We start from the raw sequence: 23,451 nt of genomic DNA, 5'->3' as shown, positions 1-23,451 counted from the left end.
CCTTTACAACCTCTCTCCATCATTCCCTCCCACCTCTCCCCGTCTCTGAGATAATGAACAATCTGCTATAGATTTATAAATATTATCTTAAATATTTATCCTCTCAACTACTTTGGGAAATAGGTGCTGCTACTGTTCCTATTTTACATATCAAGAAATTTGGACAGAAAATTATTTGACCAGGGTCACATAGCTAGTAAGTGAGGCCAAATTGAACTCAGGTTTTCTTAATTATAAGTCCAATGTGCTATACATAGCTGTCTCATGATGTTTCATGTTGTGGAAATAACGTACTAGATAATTAAAAATGTAAAGAGAAAATAAAACAACCAGAATTAAATGCTTTGAAATTATAATGACCAAACTTTCCTGGAGATATGAGAAGATTCTTCCTTTTCCTTTTTTTTCTGCAGATATAGGGGATCATAGGTGTAGAACACTGAATATGATGTTAGAATATCTAAATGTGTTGGTTAGCTTGGCTGAACTTTTATTTTGTTTAAATATTTAATTTTAAATTTTAATTTAAGTTTAAAATTTAAGTTTAAATTTAAAAAATTTAAGTTTAAAAATTATTATAAAAGATGGTTCTGTAGATGGGAAGAGAGAAGGAAAATTCTGGGAAGTGCTAAAATAAAATAAATTGATTAAAAAAAATTTTAAGGTGATCAAGAAAGCTCCAAAGGGAGATCTCAGAACAGGGTGGGGATACCTCTGAACCTTGCCAAGTTATCACGAGATTTTTCTTTCTACAAGGAGGAAAGAGGGTAGCACTGGGTGCCAGGGAGGAGCTCACTTGGGTTGTGACCATCAGAGAAATATAGTAAGCACCACTTCTGGGAGCTTATATTTGAACTAATTATGCTTGCTAATCAAGTGCTAAGCTTGATTGTTTTTATGCTCTTGAAAGAATTTAAATGCTGTCAATTTGTAAATGAAACTTAAAAAGGCCGGACTATTATTATTTTCAATTGCTGTGCTTACTAAATTTTGGTGCCCTGCAGCAAATCTAGAGCTCTCAACCCTAATTCTATGTACTATGATAACTTCAAGGGCTGGGTAAGTCTGTGACTGAAGCTGAGAAGTTCCATTGTTTCACATCCCAGACTCTCTGGGATGATTCTTATTTGATGATGAAAAAATAGGAGGAAATGAGCAAGCAGCACAGCCCCACCCTATTTCTGACATACTTACCCTCTCTATGAAAGTCGCCAAACTATAGTCAAGGTGGTAAATATTTATTGAGTTTCTTCTCTGTGCCCACTCTAGTGCTAGATGCTTTGGGGAACATGGAACCTGCAATATAGGTGGCAAAGGAGATACTCATCTGTGAAACAACTGGAATGCTCTACAAGATGGTTACAAGCTGGGTCATATAGGATGAATTAAGAAGTGTCATAGGAATTTGAAGAAATAGTTCAGTGTCAAGGAAAGAGTTTTGGGCTTAGAGCCCAAAGATTAGTTTTGTGAATATCTTCCTTTTACAGTCAAGGAAACTGAGTCTCAGAGAAATGAAATTACTTTCTCAAGGTCATAAATATTTATAATAATAGCATTTATATAACATTTTGGGGCAGCTAGGTGGAACAGTGGATAGAGTCAGAAAGACCTGAATTCAAATCTAGCTCTGTGACTCTGGGCAAGTCATTTCACCCTGTTTTGCCTCAGGCTACTCATCTGTCAAATGAACTGGGGAAGGAAATGGCAAACCACTCTAATATCTTTGCCAAGAAAACTCAAATGGGGTGAAAAAGAGTTGGGTACAATTTGACAACAAGAAGTATGGCATTTTAATATTTGCAAAGCTCTTTACAAATCTTATCTTAGGTGATCCTCACAACAAGTCTCAGAGGTGAGTGCTATTATCACTTCCATTTTACAGTTGAGGAAACTGAGGCAGGCAGAGGTTAAGTGTCTTTTTCAGGGTCACAGGGCTAGTAAGAATCTGAAGCTGGTTTTGAACTCAGATCTTCCTGACTCCAAGTCTACCCACTGAGCCACTCACCTGCCTGTAGACAAGAGTCAACAAATAAATAGTAGTTTCCATTTTATTTATAAAATGGGATAGATATGATCATTCTCACTGAGGAGTTATATGAAATAAGAGACATGCCAAAGGGCTTTAAACTTATATAGTGTTAAATAAAAAAGAACTATTATTATTATTACCAACAGAAGAGTCAGAGAAGGCTTCATGAAGGTTGTGAGACTCAAGTTTGACTTTGGAGAATGGGTCACTTTTTTCTTTAATAAGAGTGGAGAATATATTCCATGAAGGGAGAGAGCACAATAAGAGATTGACTTTCAGTTCTTGACCTCTTTTAATATTCATCGTCCTTCTCCTGAGCTCTAAGTTGGATGCTGGGTGTATGAGATGTTCCAGGAGGACTGACACCTCTGGTAAAACAATTGTTCATCAACTTCAGGTGTCCACTTTTCACCCAATTCTCACCTCTTGTCTCCAAGAAGCTGTAGGAAACTTAGTGGTCACACCCTGTTAAAACTGTCTCAGCAGATGGGCTAAATCAAGATTAAGGATAGGTTTAAATGTGTTGGTAATCTAGGGAGCTGCCTACTTCAAGCATGTGAAGATTTTTCTTGGTGCAATGGCCTGAAGGTGGCTGAAGCAGACACTTAGTCAGCCATCAAAGATGCCAAGACCATCTTCTGCATCTTGGGCAGTTGCCAGTTGTCTTGACTTTTATCGTGCCATTGGGCTTTAATGCTCTAGAAGAGAGAGGCTGATTTTTATGCAACTATGCTTCACTTAAATCCAATTTACTCAAAAGTCAAAATATCACCCCATGGTCATTGGTTTTCTTCAAAAACAAAGGGCAGATAAGTAGGATGCATTCCAATGTTCTTGTTTTGGTTACTCCTCTTCCTTTTGATGTTCTCATTGTCAATCATTCCCATTGTCAATCTCACTGTCAATCAGTTATTAAATATTAAATAAGGGGAGGCAGCTAAGAGGCTCAGCGTATAGAGAGACAAGTCTGGAGACAGGAGGTTCTGGGCTCAGATCTGGCCTCATACCTTTCCTAGCTGTGTGACCCCGGGCAGATCACTTACTTTATTGCCTAACTCTTACCATTCGTAAGGTTTAATCTCCCAGTTTTTCCATATCCCCTCCAACATTTGTCATTTTTTTTCTGTCTTATTTGTCAGTGTGATAGGCATGAGAAGGTATCTCAGAGTTGTTTTAATTTGCAGTTCTCTAATCAATAATAATTTAGATTTTTTTAATACGATTAGAAATATCTTTGATCTCTTTGTTTGAAAATGGCCTATTCAAATCTGACCATTTATGAATTGAGGAATGATTCATATTCTTGTAGATTTGATTCAGTTATCTACATATTTGAAAAAAATGAGGCATTTATCAAAATTTGCTATAAAATTCTCTCCTCCTCCCTCCCAGTTTTCTGCTTTCTTTCTAATCTTGGTTACATTGGTTTTATTGTACAAACTCTTTTACATTTAGTGTGATCAAAATCATCTATTTTATATCCTGTAATGATCTCTATCCCTTGTTTGGTCATAAATTCTTCCCTTCTCCAAAGGTACAACAGGTAAAACAACCCATGCTCCTCGAATTTGCTTATATCACCCTTTATGTCTCAATCATGTATCCTTTTTGACTTTATCATAGTATACAGTGTGAAGTGTTGACCTATACCTCTTTTCTGCCAAGTTGCTTTCCAGTTTTCCTAACTGTTTTTTTTTTTTTTGCCAAATAGTGAGTTCTTGCCCCAAAAGCTTGTCTTGGGTTTATCAAACACTAGATTACCATGATCATTTACTACCGTGCACTGTGTGCCTAATCTAGTCCACTGACTGCCACTCAATTTCTTAGCCAGTATCAGATTACTCTGATATTTACCACTTTGTAATACAGTTTGAGATCTGGCACTACTAGGATACCTTACTTCACTTTTTTTCCCCACCAATTTCCTCAATATTTTTGACCTTTTGTTTCTCCAGATAAATCCTCTTACTCTTTTTTCTAGCTCTTTAAAATAATTTAGGTAGAATTGTCATTTTTATTGTATGTATATACACAGTATGTATGTATATATGTATATATATATGCACACACACACACACACACACATATATATATATATGTATATATATATATATATAAAACTAGAGGTTAAAAAAAGGAGATAATATTAAGAGAAAGGGGAAAACAGACAAAATGGACTAAATTTATATTTCATAAAAAAGCACATGGGGTGAAAAGGGGAGAAGACCAATACAATGGAAGGGTAAAGAAATTGGAGAAAGGAAATACTTAATTCTTAAATGCATTGAAATTAACTTAAAGAGGGAAGAACAATCAGCTCCATTGGGGCAGAGAATTGATTCATGCCCCATAGAAAAGTAGGAGAGTAACAAATGGACTGGTGGGGAGGGAAGCAATACTAGGGAGAGAGAAGGGGGGGCATGGTCTAGCTTTAAAGAACAATAAGAGGGGAATAAGAAGGGGGGAGAAAGGGAAGTACAATAAGGGAGGGGATTAGGGGAACTGATTAAAAACAAAACACTGGTATAGAAGGAAACAGTGAAAGAAGAAAGGACAGGCCAAGGAGAGGGAATCAAAATGTCTTGGAATACATAGTTGATAATTATAACTCTGAATGTGAACGGGATGAACTCGCCCATAAAATGGAAGCAAATAGCAGAGTGGATTAGAAATCAAAATCCTACCATATGTTGTCTACAAGAAATACACATGAGACAGGCAGACGTACCTAGAGTAAAAATGAAAGGATGGAGCAAAATCTATTGGGCTTCAAATGAGAAAAAGAAGGCAAGGGTTGTCATCATGATCTCTGACAGAGCCAAAGTAAAAATAGATCTGATTAAAAGAGATAGGGAAGGTAATTACATCTTTTCCCTGTTCACAGGGGCCAATCACAGCTTCCAAATTGCCTAGCACTGCCCAGGGGGCAGTGTCTGTAGGATCCTCTTCTCATTCTCTGAAGGTGTAAACTCTTATCAAAGGATTCACAAGTTTCTGAATGATTGAGTTAAAATGGTGGAGCTCTCCAAGTAAGTAGCTGTGAACTCTCTTACTTAGTATTAAGTAGGGGTGTTTTTAAGTTTTTGGTTGATTAATTTAAAATAGGCAAAGAGAATAAAGAATTCCCTTTCACACTAGACATAAAATGTGGCTCTGGATCAATACTCTGTCACCAGAGCTTGCATTTCACTGGTAGAGCTGAGGAGAGCCTGGGCCACCTCCATATCATGATGTGGAATGGGAGTGGATTTCAATATGAATCAAAGTCTGGTGTGTGGTGTGTGGTGGTGGATCCTGGTTCCTTAAATCTTCACAACTTTAAAATTAGGGAATTGTGATGCAATTCACATTTGTCTCTTTTTTCCCATATGAAGACTTAACACACTGTAGTTAAGACAAAATACTGAGGATGAAACTGAAGTCTAGGTCTTCTAAGTGCACAACCAGGGGCCTTAGAGTATTGTCTTATCATTGTACAAAGGAGTTAGATGATTCATTATTGTTCCATTTTATTTTTATGAATCTACCTGGGCTGATAAAAGCTCAAAATATAGGGGCAGAGGTAGGTGAGGTTGAAAAAAAAAGTGAGGGAAAAAGCCTGCCTCTGCCACCTAGTAGTGATTCATCTGAAGATGACTTAATTATGGCCAGAGGCAGAAAGAAAGGAATGTCAATTGTTTGGCCTCCCCACACCCAAACATTGGCTTTTGCTGAGTTTAACAGTGCCATGATTATAGGGTAGCCAAAACCAAAAACCATTGTCTTGCTTACACAGCACAATGATATAATATAATTCCTTTATTCTTTGGTATGTTTGCAACCTAAGGCAAGAGAGAAAGATGGCTCCTTGCTTTGGAGAAGGGAGGGATCAGAAATGGATATGATTAGGGACTCAGCTTCTTACAAGTGATTCTTCTAGCCCTCTCTTCTTTCTTCAGTCCTGATCCTGCATCAATGTGACTAGGAAATGTGGCACAATAAACAAACAAAAGAATGAATCAATAGATAGATAGATAGATACATAGACAGATAGATAGATAGATAAATGAATAAACAAATGAATCAATAGATAGATAGATGAATGATTAAACAAACAAACAAACAAACAAACAAATAAATAAATAAATAAATAAACAAAGGCAGCCATAACCTGACTACTAAAGCCAGGCTTCCTTGGTTAGACAGGTGCAAGTGCAGTATATATCTGGCCTATCTAATGTTCTTTTTCATCTATCTTCTTCCCCTTCAATCTACTCCATGGCAAAGGAGAGTCATTGAAAGAGAATGATTGTAAGCTCCCCACTTCAGGGACAAAATTTCTGTGAATCTCTTCTGGTTTGGTATAGTTTGCCTTATGAAGTGGGTGCTTAATAAATGCTTGTTGAATGAAATTGAGAGTTGCCTAATGACCACACAGAGATAGCCTTTATCAAATTGTTTGCCTTTTCAATGAAGGGGGAGAGAAGGAAGGATGGGAGAGAATTTGGAACTCAAAATTGGAAAAAATAAAGGTTAAAAATTGCTTTTCCATATAATTGGAAAAAAATAAAATTTAAAAATATATTGATATTTGTGAAAAAAGAATTGTGTATGAGATCTTTCCATCAGTGATGCAGGCCTATATGCTAACATACAGCCGTATGGCCTTGGATAAATAAGCCTCTATTTCCTTTTTTTGTAAAATGGGGGAAGGAAGTAAATTAAATGGCATCTTAGGTTTCTTGGGGCAGCTAAATGGTGCTAAGTATGGAATCAGGAAGAACTGAGTTCAAATGTGGCCTCAAATATTTACTGGCTGTGAGATTTAGTTAAGTCATTTAATCCTGTTTGCCTCAGTTTCCTCATCAGTAAAATAAGTTGGAGAAGGAAATGGTAAACCACTCCAGTATCTTTGTCAAGAAAACAGAAACAAACAAACAAAAGAAGAAACTCTAAATTCTTAGCATTTAGCTTTAAATCTATGATGATGTGTTTCTCAGGATTTCATTCCTCTTATGAGCAATGCAAATTTGTCATCTCCCAAGCTATTTGTCATACTATCATCTTCCTCCCTGTACTGTGTCAGTACATAAGTAGGTTTTGTGAAGGCAATAGAAAAAGTCACCAACTCTTCTTGTTAGAGTGTATAGAATCGTTCAGCCGTTTCAGTTGTGTCAGACCCCTCATGACCCCAGCTGGGGTTTTCCTGGAAAAGATTCCTGAGTGACTTGCCATTTCCTCCTCCAGCTCATTTTACAGATGAGAAAACTGAGGCAAACAGGGTTCAGTGACTTGCCCAGGGTCACACAGTTAGTAAGTGTCTGAAGCCAGTTTTGAATTCAGGAAGATGGGTCTTCCTGATGGCAGGTTCAGCATTTTCCACTGCCCCACCTAGCTGCCCTGTAGATAGAATACTGGGCTTGAAATCAGGAAGACTGGAGTTTAAAGCCCATCTCACACACTTACTAATGGAGCAAGACCTCTCTCTGCCTCAGTTTCCTCATGTTTAAGTTAAAGGGGTTGGACTCAATGATTACAAAGGTTTATGTTTTCCAACTCCTAACTTTATGATCTTAACATAGTACTATAATGTCTCCAAGCTACACAGGATTTCTCTACATTTTTTCTTGCAAGGGAGAGACTATTGGGTCTAAAATTCCCAGGAGACATCTCCCTGCTCTGTAATACACAGTTGCTCCTTTGAAGTCAGTCAGGGTTTTGCATGTGAGGAAGACTGGAATGTGATGGAGAATTTGGTTGTGGGGCTTTCCAGCTATGCTTTTATTTTATCATTGGCTTTCTTTCTCCAGGTTTAGCAAGTCTCAGAGGACCTTCGAGCTGGCATTGTTCATGGATTTCAAAGGTCTTTTTAATTGAGCAGTAAAAAAAAAGACTTTCTATAGATGATTTCCCCAGAAATGAAGTCATCTTTAGACTTCTTTTATTCCTTGGTGCTCCCTGTGCTATAGTTCATTGAAGATACCCCATCTTCAGACTTTATTAGTCAATTCTCAAACCTTTACTTTTTTTTTAATAAGCCCTGCTTGAGGAATTCTCTACAGGATGCTTAAGTGGATGGCCTTTTAAAAATCTAAAGCTTGCTTTATCAATTGAGCTGTTCCCACTTAAATCTTATTGTCCTCTTTGGATTTGTATTAGTACCCATGAATTCCTCTTGGGTCAAATAGGGCTCCAAGATATACATACACATATAAAATATATATCAAAAAGAGGACTGTTAGAGAAGTGATTTCTCTATGGAACAAAAATGGATAGATTCATATTTTAAGAGCGAGGAATAAATACTGTCCTAAGATTGGAGCTCATTTCCATTCAGTTACCTCCATGTCAAGTTAACACTAGAAATGCCAGGGGCACCAAATTGATGCAATCATTTGAAAATAATTTTGAATAATTTTATTAAAATTGACTATCATTTCTCCTATCTGTGAAAATGCAACTTAAAAAGAAAAATTGTAAGCAGCTATTATCATTTTGATTTGAAAGAAAAATTTTTCTTCCACTTGTCTTCATTATGTTCAAACACACTGCCAGTGCCAGTTGAGATCCTTTGAGGTTATTCTTAAATTCTGGAACTTCTTAAGGTCAGAGAGAAAAAGACCCCCAAGAGGGGAAAACACAATTAAAACTCCATAGAACTTAAATAGTATCTCCTTCTGACTCTGTTTACAGAATGGCCTTGTAGGTCATGGTTAATGAGCTACATTTTGGATGCTGGGACAGTTGGCCAATCTTCTCTTGAATCAAGGACTTGATTGCTTAACTCATCTAGGATCTTATTGTAGAACTCATTACTAAATCCATCATGGCCCCTGAGCTGTGTCAGGATGATTTAGCAGTCTTATAAGTTTTCTCTCTACTCTCTAATAATTCTAATTTTACATTAAATGCTTTGGAATGACAGGAAGATGTAACTTATCAAAATGACTAGGGATGACTTTAAAAACATCCTTTTTCCATGAGAAGAAAAGTGCAGCTGTTGAAAGAGTCTTTTAAACTGAAAATTAATATTTAACTCAGTTATCACTAAACCTTTTCTCGTTCTAGTCCTTGATTGCTTTATTAGAAGTAATTACTTATCTTGGTTTAAGAAGATTGGCTCAGACAGCTTACTTGCTTTATACTTCATCCATATAAACTTTATATTACACATTTCAAATAAAGTTTTAACTCTTAGAATTCCAAAAATCGAACGGAGAGGAAGGTGGGAAGGGAAGCAAAGTCATCAACAGCAACCTTTTCAAATAAAAAGGATTGTGTTTTTAACATGAGTATGTTATCCCCTTTAAAAGTACCATTCTTACTAATGTCATTCCGTCTCTAGGCACCTCAAGAGTTCAGAGAGCAAATTTAACCGTGTGGATTTGAAATGAGCAAAGAGAATAGGGTCATTTGTCTGTGATGCTCTGGTAGGAGGACTTTCAATTCTCCTTTTCCTGTTTCTTATTATAATTACTGTTTGGCTTCACAATGACAACCTTCATCACTAAGGCCTTTCCAGCTCACATGTGGCAGAAAGATTAATGGAAGGAGGAAACACACTCTTTTGGCATTAGCGCCACTGCTGCTGTTAATATAACAAATATAGTGGCAGCCCATTAAATCAATTTATAAGATTTATGTTTGTGGCAGTGGGTGAGGAGGTTTGGGATAGGAAATGTTAAGGTGAAAGATCTGAAATGTTAGTGAGAGGTATATAAATTCCATCCCTTACTTTCCAGGGCTTGGTTCCTTGCAAGGAAAGGGAACAAGCTCAACATATCAGGGCTTCCTTTGTTGCTTTGCTGATTGTCTTGACTTAAGAAAGTGATGGAGAAAATGTTAATCATGCAAATTAAACTAGAAAGCATGTTGCGCATTATATACATTTCCCCCTTTCTCCACCCCACACTAAGCAGTCAGTTGTTAAGCCTTAGTCCGCATTCTCCTGTAGAGGAAACACCCGGTGAGAAACTTCTCCCAATTCATGTCGGCACCCGCTCTGTGATTTATCGTCTTAGAGAGTTGTCTAAACTGCCATGTGGCATCTATTAGTATTTTAAATTAAGATTATTAAAATTAATTTAGTAATGGTTCTTTAGAGAATCTGGGATATCTTGGACAGCATTGAAAATAATTTTTTAGACCTAACTATTTCTATTTATCGTTCCTTTTTACTCTGGAGAATTTAAATGAGGGAATCAGTGCATTCCTTGTTCACTTCTTAAAATGGCCAACTTGCTGAACCAGAGAGGTTTGCTGTGCTTCTGCATCAGGCAGAGGAAGACACATCTCTCATTGTATATTCAAAATCTCTAGAATTTGTGTGTTCAGGGTGGGAAGTGAGGTAGAGGTGGGCAGAGCCTGTGATATGGAGTCAGAGGAGCTTGGTTCAAACCCCAGGTCTGACAAGGTCACCTATGTGACCTTGGATAAGTCATTTAACATTTGGAATACTGAGGTTCCTTAAATATAAAATCTCTATATAGCTTATATCTATATTATCTATCTATCTATCTATCTATCTATCTATCTATATCTACCATTTCTAAAACTTGTAAAACCTTATAAGTATATTGGAAATAATTCCTTTATTGAAACAGAGTACATTAAAAAAAAAAAACCTTCCTTGCATCTGTGAAAAGGAACTCTTGTTCTTTGTGAGTTTACACTTTACTTGACACTAGGTGAAAACAAGCCAGAAACTTAAGAGTTCACACACTCAGAAAGGTGTGGTTCCAAAGGTGAGAACTCAGACATTTTGGAAACTGTGATTGGCCCCCATGAAAAGGAGCAGGGACAGGAAACCACCATAAAAGCCATAAGGAGGGAGGCTGGTGAAGGAGTCTGGCGTAGAAGGCTAGTAGAGAGTGAACTCCAAGAAGAGAGTCACTCCAAGAAGGAAGTCAGCTTCAAAAAGAAGACCAAGTCAAAGAAGAAAGTAGGCCTCAGGAGTCACCTTCAGCTCCAGTCATTGTCTTGGGTTTTCCCTTCCTGTCTTCTGGAGATAGTTTAATTCTGATTGAAGGTTAACAAGTTCTGGCTGAGCCAAGCACTGGAACAATATTTAGTTAGATAGTTTAATGTCTTTTCTACCCTTTTGTACTTTCACTCTTTGTACCTCTTTTATAAATAAAAGATCTATAATTTTCATATATTTAGCTAAACCATTCATTTTAACAGTTATACATCTAAGATATTTTATGGGTAAAAAGTAATTGTTTTTTTGAAAAACAAAACCTTACCTCCTGTCTTAGAATAGCAGTAGAGCAGTAAGGGCTAGGCAATGGGGGTTAAGTAATTTGCCCAGGTTCAGTAAAGCCAAATTTGAACCCAAGACCTCCTGACTACAGGTCTGGTGCTCTATCCAACAAACCACTTGCCTGCTTCCTAAAATGTAATTTTTGATAATATATCTGAGCTGAAGAGCCAGGATAACCTTTTCCTTCAAATTCCTCTGCTTGAAACCATATTCTTCTGGCTTATATTTTTTCCAGTACAAAATCCTAGAGGCCCTGACTAACCCAATGGGTATATTTTGTTCTGCATTAAGATGAAGACCAGGTGGGTATTGAATCCAAAGGAGAGGACTCAAAGAGTGGCTTGGTCCTGTAACAGCAACAGTCATTCAAAGTCTGAGCTAGATTGGACATTATTCTTACAGGATGCCATTCTTCAAGAACCATAGACATAGATCTACAGAGAGAGCATGTGGTTTTGGTGATAGGGACTATGGAGGAAACTGGGAAAGTTGCTAATTCTGATTCACCCCGTAAGCATCATTTTGAAACTACATTAATTCTAACTCTCATCATTATCACCCAGTAGGTCAAACAAAATAAATGCTTAAACACAGGACTTTACTTTCTATTTTATACTCTCGTTGGATCACTCCCACTTTTAGTAGCCCTACTAAACCTAAGCAATAGTCTAGGCTTTCTTCACGTTTTAACAAATTATATCCTAATAAACTTTATACATTATTAAATATCTAATACTATATTATGATATTATGTGTTACTTGGACTGATGATCCCCTTCTTCTTCTTTGTCTATCATTATGACCATGACTTCCCTTTGACAATGAGCTTTCTTATTTTTTCTCCCACCTTTCTGACTTCTCTGCTATCTCATCATCTACCTCCTCATCCTCCTGCCCCCAAATATTGCACACTTATTGGCTCTCTTCTTTGATAGTCTCATCCACTTCAGTGACTTCAATTCTCCCACTTCTTCTCTCTGGACCTCAGTTTCTTTATTTGTAAAATGAAAGTTCTGGACTACATGATTTCTAAGTTCCCTTCCAGAAGCTCTATAATGCTTCAGACGATGGTCCTGTAAACTCTATGCAGTTGACTTCCAAATCAACCTCTTGAGTGTCACCCTCCTCTGAGATCCACAGTTTCAAATTTCCCATTGCATGCTGGACATTTCTGCTAGCCCCTCAAACAGGGGGAAAACTGCTAGGTTTGATTGGGGTCAGAAAGAAGTGAGTTGGAATCTTGCCTCTGATGCTCCCACTGTTCAGATCACAATTCCTCTCAGCCTCAGTTTTCTTACTGGCAAAATGAGTAGGTCAAACTAGATGACCTTTAAGGTCACTTCCAGCTCCAAATTCATGGTCTACAAGGACCTAAATGGAAGTGTGTTTTATATGATAATATAAATTAAATTAAAAATAAATGTATGATATGGTAGTCCCATGTCCAAAAAGGAACTCATCAGTCTCCATTCCCTCCTCCACTAAGTTCTTCCTACAATTTGTCTGTCTCTGCACATGGCATTATCATCTTGCCAGTCATCCCAGACTCAGACTGTGGAGCTATCTTTGACTCTACCCTCTCACTCCTTCTTCCTACCCCCACCACATGTAATTACTTGTCAAGTCATAGGGAATCTTCTTTAGTAGCATCCTTCATCTGACATCTCTCTGCCACCATTGCAACCACCATTACCTAGACTCTTGTTTCATCTAACTTAGAATTCTCTAATGACCTTTTAACTTCCCAGCTTCTGTCGTACCTCACTCTTAGAGCATCAATTATTTTTTTATTGATTAATTAAGAAAATTTTTCTGTGGTTACATGATTCATGTTCTTTCCCTCCCCTCCATTCAACCCCCCTCCTGTAGCCAACACGCAGTTCCACTGGGTTTTACATGTGTCATTGAACAAGACCTATTTCCATATTATTGATATTTGCACTAGGGTGATCATTTAGTGTCTACATCCCCAATCATATCCCCATCGACCCATGTGATCAAGCAATTGTTTTTCTTCTGTGTTTCTGCTCCCACAGTTCTTCCTTTGAATGTGGCTAGTTTTCTTTCTCATAAGTCCCTCAGCCTTGCTCTGGATCCTTTCATTGCTGCTAGTAGAGAAGTCCGTTATATTCTATTGTACCACAGTGTATCGGTCTCTGTGTATAATGTTCTTCTGGTTCTGCTCTTTTCATTCTGCATCAATTCCTGGAAGTCATTCCAAGAATATCAATTCTTGCAGGAGGCAGAGAAGATCTTGCCCCATGCCAGTTATTTTTCTGTATCCCTGATTGTGCAGTTCAGTATTGTCTTTTACCCTCCTCTTAGTCACTTTTTCCCCATTTGCCCTGCCTCCCAATTTTCTGGGTGTCAGTTGTCCCCAGAAGTTCTGATTCTCCTTCTCCTAAGGCAGGATGAGTTGCCTTAAAAAAACAAACAAATTTCAAGGCAGAAGAGAGGTATGGTTTAGGCAATTGAGGGGTAAGTGACTTGCCCAGGATCACACAGTTAGGAAGTATCTGACATGAGATTTGAACCCAGGAGTTCCTATCTCCAGGTGCTTTATCCACTGAGCCAATTAGCTGCCCCAAGTGATCTATTTAAACAACAAATCTCTGCAGATCATATCTATTTAAAAATCCCCTGGACTGAGAGCCAGGCCTAGAGACTGGAGGTCCTAGGTTCAAATCTGGCCTCAGACACTTCCCAGCTGTGTGACCCTGGGCAAGTCACTTGACCCCCATTGTCTGCCCTTACCACTCTTCTGCCTTGGAGCCAATACACAGTATTGACTCCAAGATGGAAGGTAAGGGTTAAAAAAAAGTTCCCATCTCCCTTTATAGAAAATCTTCTTTCATAAGAGTATTCATCAGAGGTACTCTCTTCTATCAGAAAAAAGTTCTGCCCCCCCCAACCTTTTTTCCTTTTCTCTTCCCCACTTTTCTCCTTTTATTTTCTAATCCCTTCCTTTGCCTCTTTGCTTATTCTCTTCTAGGTTTTCTTCTTCCTAACAGTCTAGAGGAATTATTTTCTCTTCATTATTAACCTTTGACTTGATTAGGGTACATCAGAGATTCCCCCTATCTTTGCCCTCTTCTCTCCCCTTTTATGTGCTCTCCTCTTCTGCCATTTAGTCCTGCAAAAAACACTCATTCACTTGTAGGCAGGGTGTTGTGAGATTTAGTCTGTGATGTTTCAGACTTTCTTCCACCATTGCTTTTATTTTTCTGCTTTTACTCTTAGTACATTTAGAAATAAATTTCTTAATAGTCTCTCTATTGTAATTTTATTATTTACCTAGGCTGGTATATTTGTTTAACTCTTTTTGCATTTCTGTTGTTTGGAGTGTTTAAGAAACAAATGATTTGTTCAGGTATGGTTTTCTTTCCAGACATATTTTGAATGCTTCTCTTTAATGAACATTCCTTTTCCTATTTCCATTTATGGCTAGGCTCAAATTTGCAGGGTAGATTACTTTGGACTGCATATTGAGCTCCTATGCTCTTCATAAAACATTATTCTATTACCTCCTGTAGTTTCTAGTAGGTATAGAATAGTCTTGTGTTATTTAAATTTACTTTCTTTTTATTAGATGTCTTTCTCCTGGTGAACTGCAGAATTTGCTGTTTGCCAAAGGAATTGTTAAGTTTATCTATTAGGTATCTTGAATTATGCAGCAAAGGGTTTGCTTTATTTTTTTTTTTTTTGGTGGCAATCAGTAGATCCTTCCAACTGGCAGTTTGATTTTTGTGTTCAGAAATTCTGGGATTTTTTTGTATTATTTTTTATGTTATTGTGTTCAGTTTTTTTTACTTATTTCCTTCTGGGAGTCCTACAATCCTTAAATTGTCTGTATATATCCTGTCTTCAAACTCAATATGTTTACTTGTATGGAAATCCACTTCATTTTAATGTTATTGCTTTTTGCTTCCCTTCTTCCAGATTTTCTTTATTTTCAAGTACTTCCACCCTTAATTAGTTATTCTCTATTTTGTTTCTTTGGTGATATTTGGCACCATAGATTCAAATTTTTCTACTCTGCCAATTATTTCTTCTGTGCAGGTTATAAATTTGTCTTTCACATTTCTTTTTCTTTTAAAACATAAAAGAACATTCTGCTATGGCTCCATGCTTTCTTGGGAACCTACAGGGTACAATGCTTCAAAAAATGTGGTCTATTCATCTTCCTTTTTCTTGCAATATTAACTCATAGATATTTGAACTCTTTTACCTGATCCAGAGACCATATTATCTTTTGCTTTTACTATCTTCCCTTTTGGTTTACCTACTTATGGTCAAGATCTCTTATTGAGTTTTCTTCCTTCTGAGAAGTTGGGTGATTTTCAGTTTTTTCTCCTTGTTGTTCACTTTCTGATGCCCTCATCACTGTTTTCCCTGGGGTCTGGATCTCAAAGCATCTCAGTCTCCTTTTTTCCCCAGGGCAATTCAAGGTTCACCAGCCTTAGTTTATGCCCCAAGTGACTTCTGGTTGTGAAGGATAGAAATGGCCTTACCTGGATGCTGGGTTCTTTCCTTTAGATTTGGTAGAATACAATAAAGCCACAGGTGTCCTGCTCCCTTTACTTCTGTTTCTTCATCCTCTGGCCAAATGCTGCTATAGTACAGAGAGCTCTCATGTTATTGCAGCCCAAGCAAATTTCTGCTTTTTTTTGAGTCTCCAGGACTTTGGGAGGCAGGAGTGTGTGTGTGTGTGTGTGTGTGTGTGTGTGTGTGTGTGTGTGTGTGTGTGTGTGTTGGGGAGGATATCAGGTTAGAAAATTGCAATCTGTTGCAAGTGTGAGTTAACTTGTGAAATGATGCTGTCAGGAGTGGGGTGGGTAGTAGGGGAGAAGATGCTGAGTGAGCACTTTTGAAATTAAGGATTCTTGTTTGGGTTATTGTTGTCCTAGACCCTGGAGACAACTGAACATAGGCTACAAAACCCTTTGGGGTGAGTGAGGCAGGTCCTATCTCAGTCTCACATTCCTGTCTCCCTCCCTCACCTGAAGCTTTCCCTAGGGGGCTGTTAGAGTTACCTTGTACCCCTCTAGCCCTCCCAATCAACCCTAAAAATCAATAAACTCTGTTTATCACTTAATCAAACCTTTGGCTAGTTCATTAGTTGATTGATAAGAGAGAGAGAAGGGGAGAAAGGAATAATATTGTCTCTGGTCCTGAAGGGAATTGGAGGTGTCCATTTTGGAGGAAGTGTAATCTCAATACTTCCTTTGGACTCTTCCTTTGTGAACCTGAGAAACTGACTAGAAAGCCCTCTAGTCAGTTTCAAGCCATTCTTGGCTGACCCTAACCTTTGTCTGTAGAAGTGCCCTTCCTACCTGAGGGCCTCAGTCAGTTCCCTTTAGCGTCTCTGTCTCAAACCTGTGTGCCAGTCTGTGTCTCTCAGGCTGTAGCTGTCTGCCCTTATAACTCTTTATACTTCCATGTTTATATTCCCTAAACCCAGTTATTCCCTTACTTCTCCTACCACCTCAATCTACCACCTTCACCATTGTATCTTAGTTATCTATTTACTACCTTAGGATCCACAAACTCCTATCCACAGTGCTTTATCCCTATTCACATTACCTTTAGTTCTTTATCTGCCTTATCCCTATTGCAACCTTACCTTGCCTTAATCTCCCTATTACCTCTAGCCTATTCCCATATTACAACCAGCTCATACCCAAGTACCTAAATCCCCTTATTACATCTGCTTAAATTCACTTATAACACATACTCTATAAGTCTATATAGAACATTCCTGTTACAAAAATCTATGATTAACATGGTAATGAAATGAGCCTAGAAATAATGCTCAAATTTATCTGCCCATTTCATCTTGTTTCCCTTTGTATTTACAAGTAGAGTAACTTTTGGAGATATCTTCTTCCCACCTTCACCTCTTTTATAATAAAGAAAAATAATTAAGCAAAAATGACCTTCTCTGAAATTCTATGGTTCCATACTAATGGTTGATATTCTATTTTAACATTGATCCTCTAGAATCAAATATAAATTTCTCTTCTTGGCATTTAAAGCTTTTCACAACTTGACCCCAACCTAGCTTTCCAACTTTATTGCACCTTACTCCACTCACTACATTCTACAATCCAGCCAAGCATGTCTTTTTGCTATTCTTCAATCCATTTCTGATTATCTTTGGGATATTTATCTATTTATTCAACCTCCCATCTTCTAATCTTTGTACAAAATGACCCTGATAGCCCTGAGTATATCCCCAGTCACCTTGGCCACTTGGAAACTTTTATTTCCTTCAAAGCTCGACTCAAGCACCATCTGTTCTAATTCTGATTCCTAGAGTTGATAGCCTGCTTCCCCCTCAAAAAAGTCCTTTTATTTATTTTACAACTCTTTTGTATGTACATATATACACACTATATGTATGTGTATATATGTATATATATACAAATCTCTACCTGTGTGCATACATATATGCCAATGTATATGTATTGTTTCTCCTCAATGGAATGTGATTTCCAGAGTCTGTTTCACTGTTGTCTTTGCATTTCCAGTGCCAGGCATATAGTAGGAACTTAAATAAATGATTATTTGGTGAATCAATCTGGAGAATTTCTGTTTGGGTGCCATATTGCTTTCTACCACCAGTAAACAAGTCTGATTGTTTGAATAAAGGCTGCATGTATGATGTAACCATAGCTGGACAGAAAGGAGATCTGGGTTCTTCTACATGAACCTAGGTCAAATTCTATTGCCCGTCGAGGCTTTGTAAAATGTGAGGATGAATAAGAAAATCTCAAAAGTCCTTTCCAGTGCTAAAATCTGAGTCTGAGTAATAACAGCTGATCTTCACATAGTGCTTTAAGATTTATAACAAGGAGATCGGTAGGTGGGTCAGTAGATTGAGAGTCAGACCAAGAGACAGGATGTCCTGGGTTCTAATCTGACCTCAGACACTTTCTAGCTGTGTGACCCTGGGCAAGTCACTTAAACCCAATTGCTTAGCCCTTACCACTCTTCTGTCTTGGAACTAATACTTAGTATTATTGATTCTAAGACAAGATAAGGATTTTTAAAAATTTACAATGAGAGTTTACACACATTATTAAATTTGTTCTTCAATTCTATTTTAGTTGTTATCCCTGCTTTACAGATAGAAAAACTGGGATAAAGAAAAATTATTCTGACTGCTTGTTCAAGCTCTCTATCTATTATATCAACAATTCTTAAAATGTTTGGTCTTAGGATTCCTTTATATATATATTTTAAACCTTACCTTCTGTCTTGGTCTCAGTTCTAAGACAGAAGAGTGGCAAAGACTAGGCAATTGAGGATTAAGTAAAAATTTGCCTAAGATCACACAGCTACAAAGTTGCTAATATCTGATTTGAACCCAAATCCTCTTGGCTACAGACCTGGTCTTCTATCCACTGTGCTCTCTAGCTATTCCCTACTTTCAAAAATTATTGGAGATCTTAAAGAGCTTTTTGTTTATGTGGATTATGTCTATTGCTTATTACTCTATTAGAAATTTATAAAAATTCCAAAATATTTATTTATGAAATTAACAAACCCATTGCATATTAACATCAATACATTTTATGAAAATAACCATATTTTCCAAAACAAAAAAATTAGTGGAAGTGATATTTCTTTTGCACATTTCTGTAGATCTTTTCATATCTGGCTTAATAGATTCTTATTCTATGGATTCTTATACCTACTTCTCCTTTTGATTGGTGGTGATACGTTGTTTTGGTTGAAATATATAAAGAAAATCTGGCCTCACACAGAGATGAAGATGGAAAGGCAATAATAGGCAAATAAAATTTTGGTATTATTGTAAAAATGGTTTTGACCTCACAGATCTCCTAAAAGGGTTTAGGGGACCCCTAGGGCTCAGAGGACTTAGAGGACCATTGCACTGCTTCTTCTCCACTGGCATCTATTGCTTGGAATTGCTTCCAAGGGAACTTAAGAAGTATTTGTCAATCAATTGTCTTGCAACAGAATAGGAAAGAATCTGCTATTTTTCCATTTTTGTAGATGAAGAAACTGAGTCCCAAAGAAATCAACTGACTTTCCCCAGCTCAAACAGTAAGTCAGGGATGCAAAACAGATTCTGATTTACTTTATCAGAACTGCTAATCATTTTATTATTTAGTATTCGAAAGCCTTTGTTTATATGGCCTGATAACTTAGCTCTGCATTAACTATTTTAAAGCTATCATCCTTGATGCTGTTTTGTAAGCATGAAGTTGTATCACCTTTCCCTGCAACTATTCTAGGGAACTAGGAAAAGCATGTTTTTTCCGACTCATGGCACAATATGGCCTTAATTCTTTTTGTCTCTCAGAATCACTACTGAATAGATGAAAACGAGCAGGATCGTGTGATAATGAAGGGAGCAAAAAGCAAACCTCTTAGATCAGTGTATTTTGTGCAGGGAGCTATTAAACTGTCTCCCCTGCATGTTTTTTTCCAAATTTACATTCTGACTGAAATGTAATGGTTAGATGGACAAGCAGTAATTGGTGTGCTGAGAAAATGAATTAACACTGACTTGTCTTCCCTGCAAAGTGCAAAATATATTTCTATCTCCAATCTCAGAATGCTAAATCAGTGATCCGGTTTTCATTGATCAGAAACAGAGTTGGCTAAATCTCTGATCCTTGGTTTTATTTAAAGCCTTTATTGTACCTGTTCTGTTTAACTTCATGAGGACTTTCCAAACCTTTGATGAAACTTCTGCCTTGAGTGAACCCACTAATAAAAATGTACATTTTCACAATAAAGATTTTATAAGGGACATTGAGAAACCCAAGGGACATTACGGAAAGAAAAACAAAATCATTTGAGGCAGAGCAGGAACTGACTGAACCTTGAAGTTTTCCTTTATTTGGCTCAGTTAGACCTTAAATGATGGAAAATGTGATTTATTTGGTTCAATTCTTTGTTGGCAAAGAAGTATGCCATCATCACTGGATTGTGTTTCACCCAGGAAATCATGCTTTTTTTTCTTTCCTCAATGGAATCAGTACCTGCCTGAAACCATTTAGACTACAGAAGTCAAGTGGTACTCCCTTCCCTAATTTTTTAAATGGTATACATAATATCCATAGGATCATAGAATCATAAATCTAAAGGTAGAAAAGTCATCTAGCCCAATTCTTTCATTTTACAGATGAGGAAACTGAATTTCATGGAGGTTAAATGACTTCCCAAAGGTCATACAAGTAGTAGGCATCAGAGGCAGGATTTGAACCCAACTCCCCTAACTCCAGAGTCTGCCCTCTATCCATGGTACCAAAATATATTAAGACTGACTCTAGGGGGCAGCTGGGTAGCTCAGTGGATTGAGAGCCAGGCCTAGAGATGGGCGGTCCTAGGTTCAAATCCAGCCTCAGACACTTCCCAGCTGTGTGACCCTGGGCAAGTCACTTGACCCCCATTGCCCACCCTTACCATTCTTCTACCTAGGAGCCAATACACAAAAGTTAAGGGTTTAAAAAAAAAGAATGACTCTAATATTGTTACATTTTTAGTCTAAAAAGGACAAAGATTTCCCACATCAAGAACTAAGCAAAAACCATTTATTTGCAGCAAATATGCCTGGCATTTCCTCATAAATACACATGATTATGCATGGGCACAACTCCCAGAGGAAGTGAGAGGAGAGGAGGGAGGCATCCTTTTGAGGGAAAGACACTGGAAAAAAGAATGTTAGATGGGTAGTTCCATGGTTAGAAGCACCTTGGAGCTACTTACACGATATTTTGTAGAGAAGCTGAAATTTGTCTATGCACAGGGCTCCACAAGGCAGTTTGAACATCTTTCTGGGTATTTTCAATAACTCTCTCTCTCTCTGTCTAACCCCAAGTCCTTTGGTCTTTCTTCACACACCCTGTTGATAACCTCCTTATTAAATTTCAATGTTCTCTTGAGCCCCTCCTATTTATTTATTTATCATTTTGAGACTGGGTTCCTGTTCTGATTCAAGGCATTAAGTACAGTCAGTGGCCACTTATGGATCCAATCCTTGTGCTAATTGGAATGTAAAAAAAAAATTAACCCTTACCTTCTGCCTTAGAATCATCATTTCCATGGTAGAGGAGTGGTAAGGGCTAGGCAATTGAAATTAAATGACTTGCCCAGGGTCACACAACTAGGAAGTATCTGAGGTTAGATTTGAACTCAGAGACTCCTGCCCCCAGGTCCCTCTATTCACTGAGCCATCTAGCTGTCCCTGAAAGGTAAGTTTTAATCTGTTCCATTGTTGGGTTTTTTTGGAACTGCTTTTCCTTAGGCAGCCTGGTAACCCTCTGCTCCAAAGGTCTCCACATATCAGTGCCTTGCTTAATGTGGGTACTCTACTAACTTTAGCCCTAGTATAGCTAGATCTCCTGGATTCAATCAATCCATCAATCTCAGTGCCCTTCTCATTCACACCCCCCCAAGTCCCAGCAGCAGAGACCACAGGCATTTGCCACCATGCCTAATTCTCCTCTCCCTCATTTAATTTCAGGAATATTCCCATACTTGCAACTCACTTTCTCATTATTTCTTCTGGGATGCCTTCCCCCCCCAAAAAAATTTTTTTTCTGTATCTTTCCTTTCCCTATCATCCTCTACTTTGTATCATCCTTATCTATGTGTGTGTTACATCCCCTGGACCACTAGGAGAACACAGAGACTGTGATATTTTCATCTTTATATCCTAAGTACCTGGCAACATGTTGGGACTGTAATCATGCTGTTGTTGTTCAGTCGTTTCAATCTTGTCTGACTTTGTGTCTCCATTTGGGGTTTTCTTTGCAAGGATAGTGGAGTGGTTTCTGTATAATGGAGACTTTGAAACTTGGACTTCATCCCCCAGAAGTCCCTTAGTATTTCCCAAAATTCCCTTTAATCTGTCCTGCGCCTCTGCGTTTGGGGGGTCAAGTTATTGTTTTATAAGTTCTGTAGTTCCTCCCTCTCTCTCTCTTCTTCATGAGCATGGCTGAAGTTAGTTTAGCACCTTTTCACTCTAGTTTTCTATGATTTATAAAATATAATACTTAGTTCTTATATATTAATTTTAATCTCATCATTTCTCCAGCTCATTTGATAGATGAGGAAACCGAGGGAAACAGCGTTAAGTGGCTTGCCCAGGGTCACACAGCTTGTAAGGGTCTGAGGCCAAATTTGAACTCTGGAAAATGAGTTTTCCTGACTTCATAGTCAGCATTCTCTCCACCTAGTCACCCCCTTGCACTTGCTTAACATACATTTATCAACAAGGAACCATGCTAGGAGATGACAGGGAATAAAGAGAAGACAAATGGTAGCACATTATGGTCATCAACAATAACAAATTATTGATTTAAAAACCATAGTTAGGTATGATGGCTCACACCTGAAATCTCAGACTTGGGGGAAGCTAAGCTGCAGTAGACTAAGCTAAATGCATGTGACCCCACTAAGTTTATGCTAAGTACCAATATGGTGGAGAAAGGTGGAGGGGCCAAATTTCATAAGGAGGGAACTAACTACGTAATACTCATTTGTCTAGTGATCTCTCTTTGGATATTCCCTCCAGGGTTGAAGACTGCAGCCCATCTGTGCTTGCCCTTCTTGTGAACCCCTTGTTCATATTCTCCAACAGTTGACCATATGCTGTCCACCCAAAGGGCTAGTGGCCTTCTTCACTATCTTTTGTTGTATATAGGCAAGTGTGTTCAGGCTTTCTCCATGTCATCCTGCATGCTCACCATAGTACTAGCCCATCTTTTGTTTCTTTATCATACATTTCTCCAATGGCATGTTTTAAGCCCATTTTTCTCCAAAATTCCTCTCTTGTTCTATGTTGCATAGAACTGAAAGTGGTTTCATTAGGATAAGGAACTCCCAGATGAGGAAACTCCCTTTGCCAATGCAGATAGCACCTTCCTAGTAATTTACAATCTTGGATCATTGCCTGGGGCACTGAGAGGTTGAACAATTGGACTTCAGTCACATAGCCAATATGGGCTTTTTTTTTTCCTGTCCAGTGTTTTTATTTTACCTGTGGAAATATGAATACAAAAGCCAAAATGGCCAAAAAATTAATATTTTAAATAGTTTCCTGGGTTTGGGTTTAACAGTACTTTTTAATTTAAAGGAACTCTCTGATTATCCTTAACTTGTAGCATCAAACAAAATGTAAGAATTGTTTAAAAAAAGCATT

Source organism: Gracilinanus agilis, chromosome 1 (assembly GCF_016433145.1).
Source record: "Gracilinanus agilis isolate LMUSP501 chromosome 1, AgileGrace, whole genome shotgun sequence".
Classification (NCBI taxonomy): Eukaryota; Metazoa; Chordata; class Mammalia; order Didelphimorphia; family Didelphidae; genus Gracilinanus; species Gracilinanus agilis.
This window is presented reverse-complemented; position numbering follows the sequence as displayed.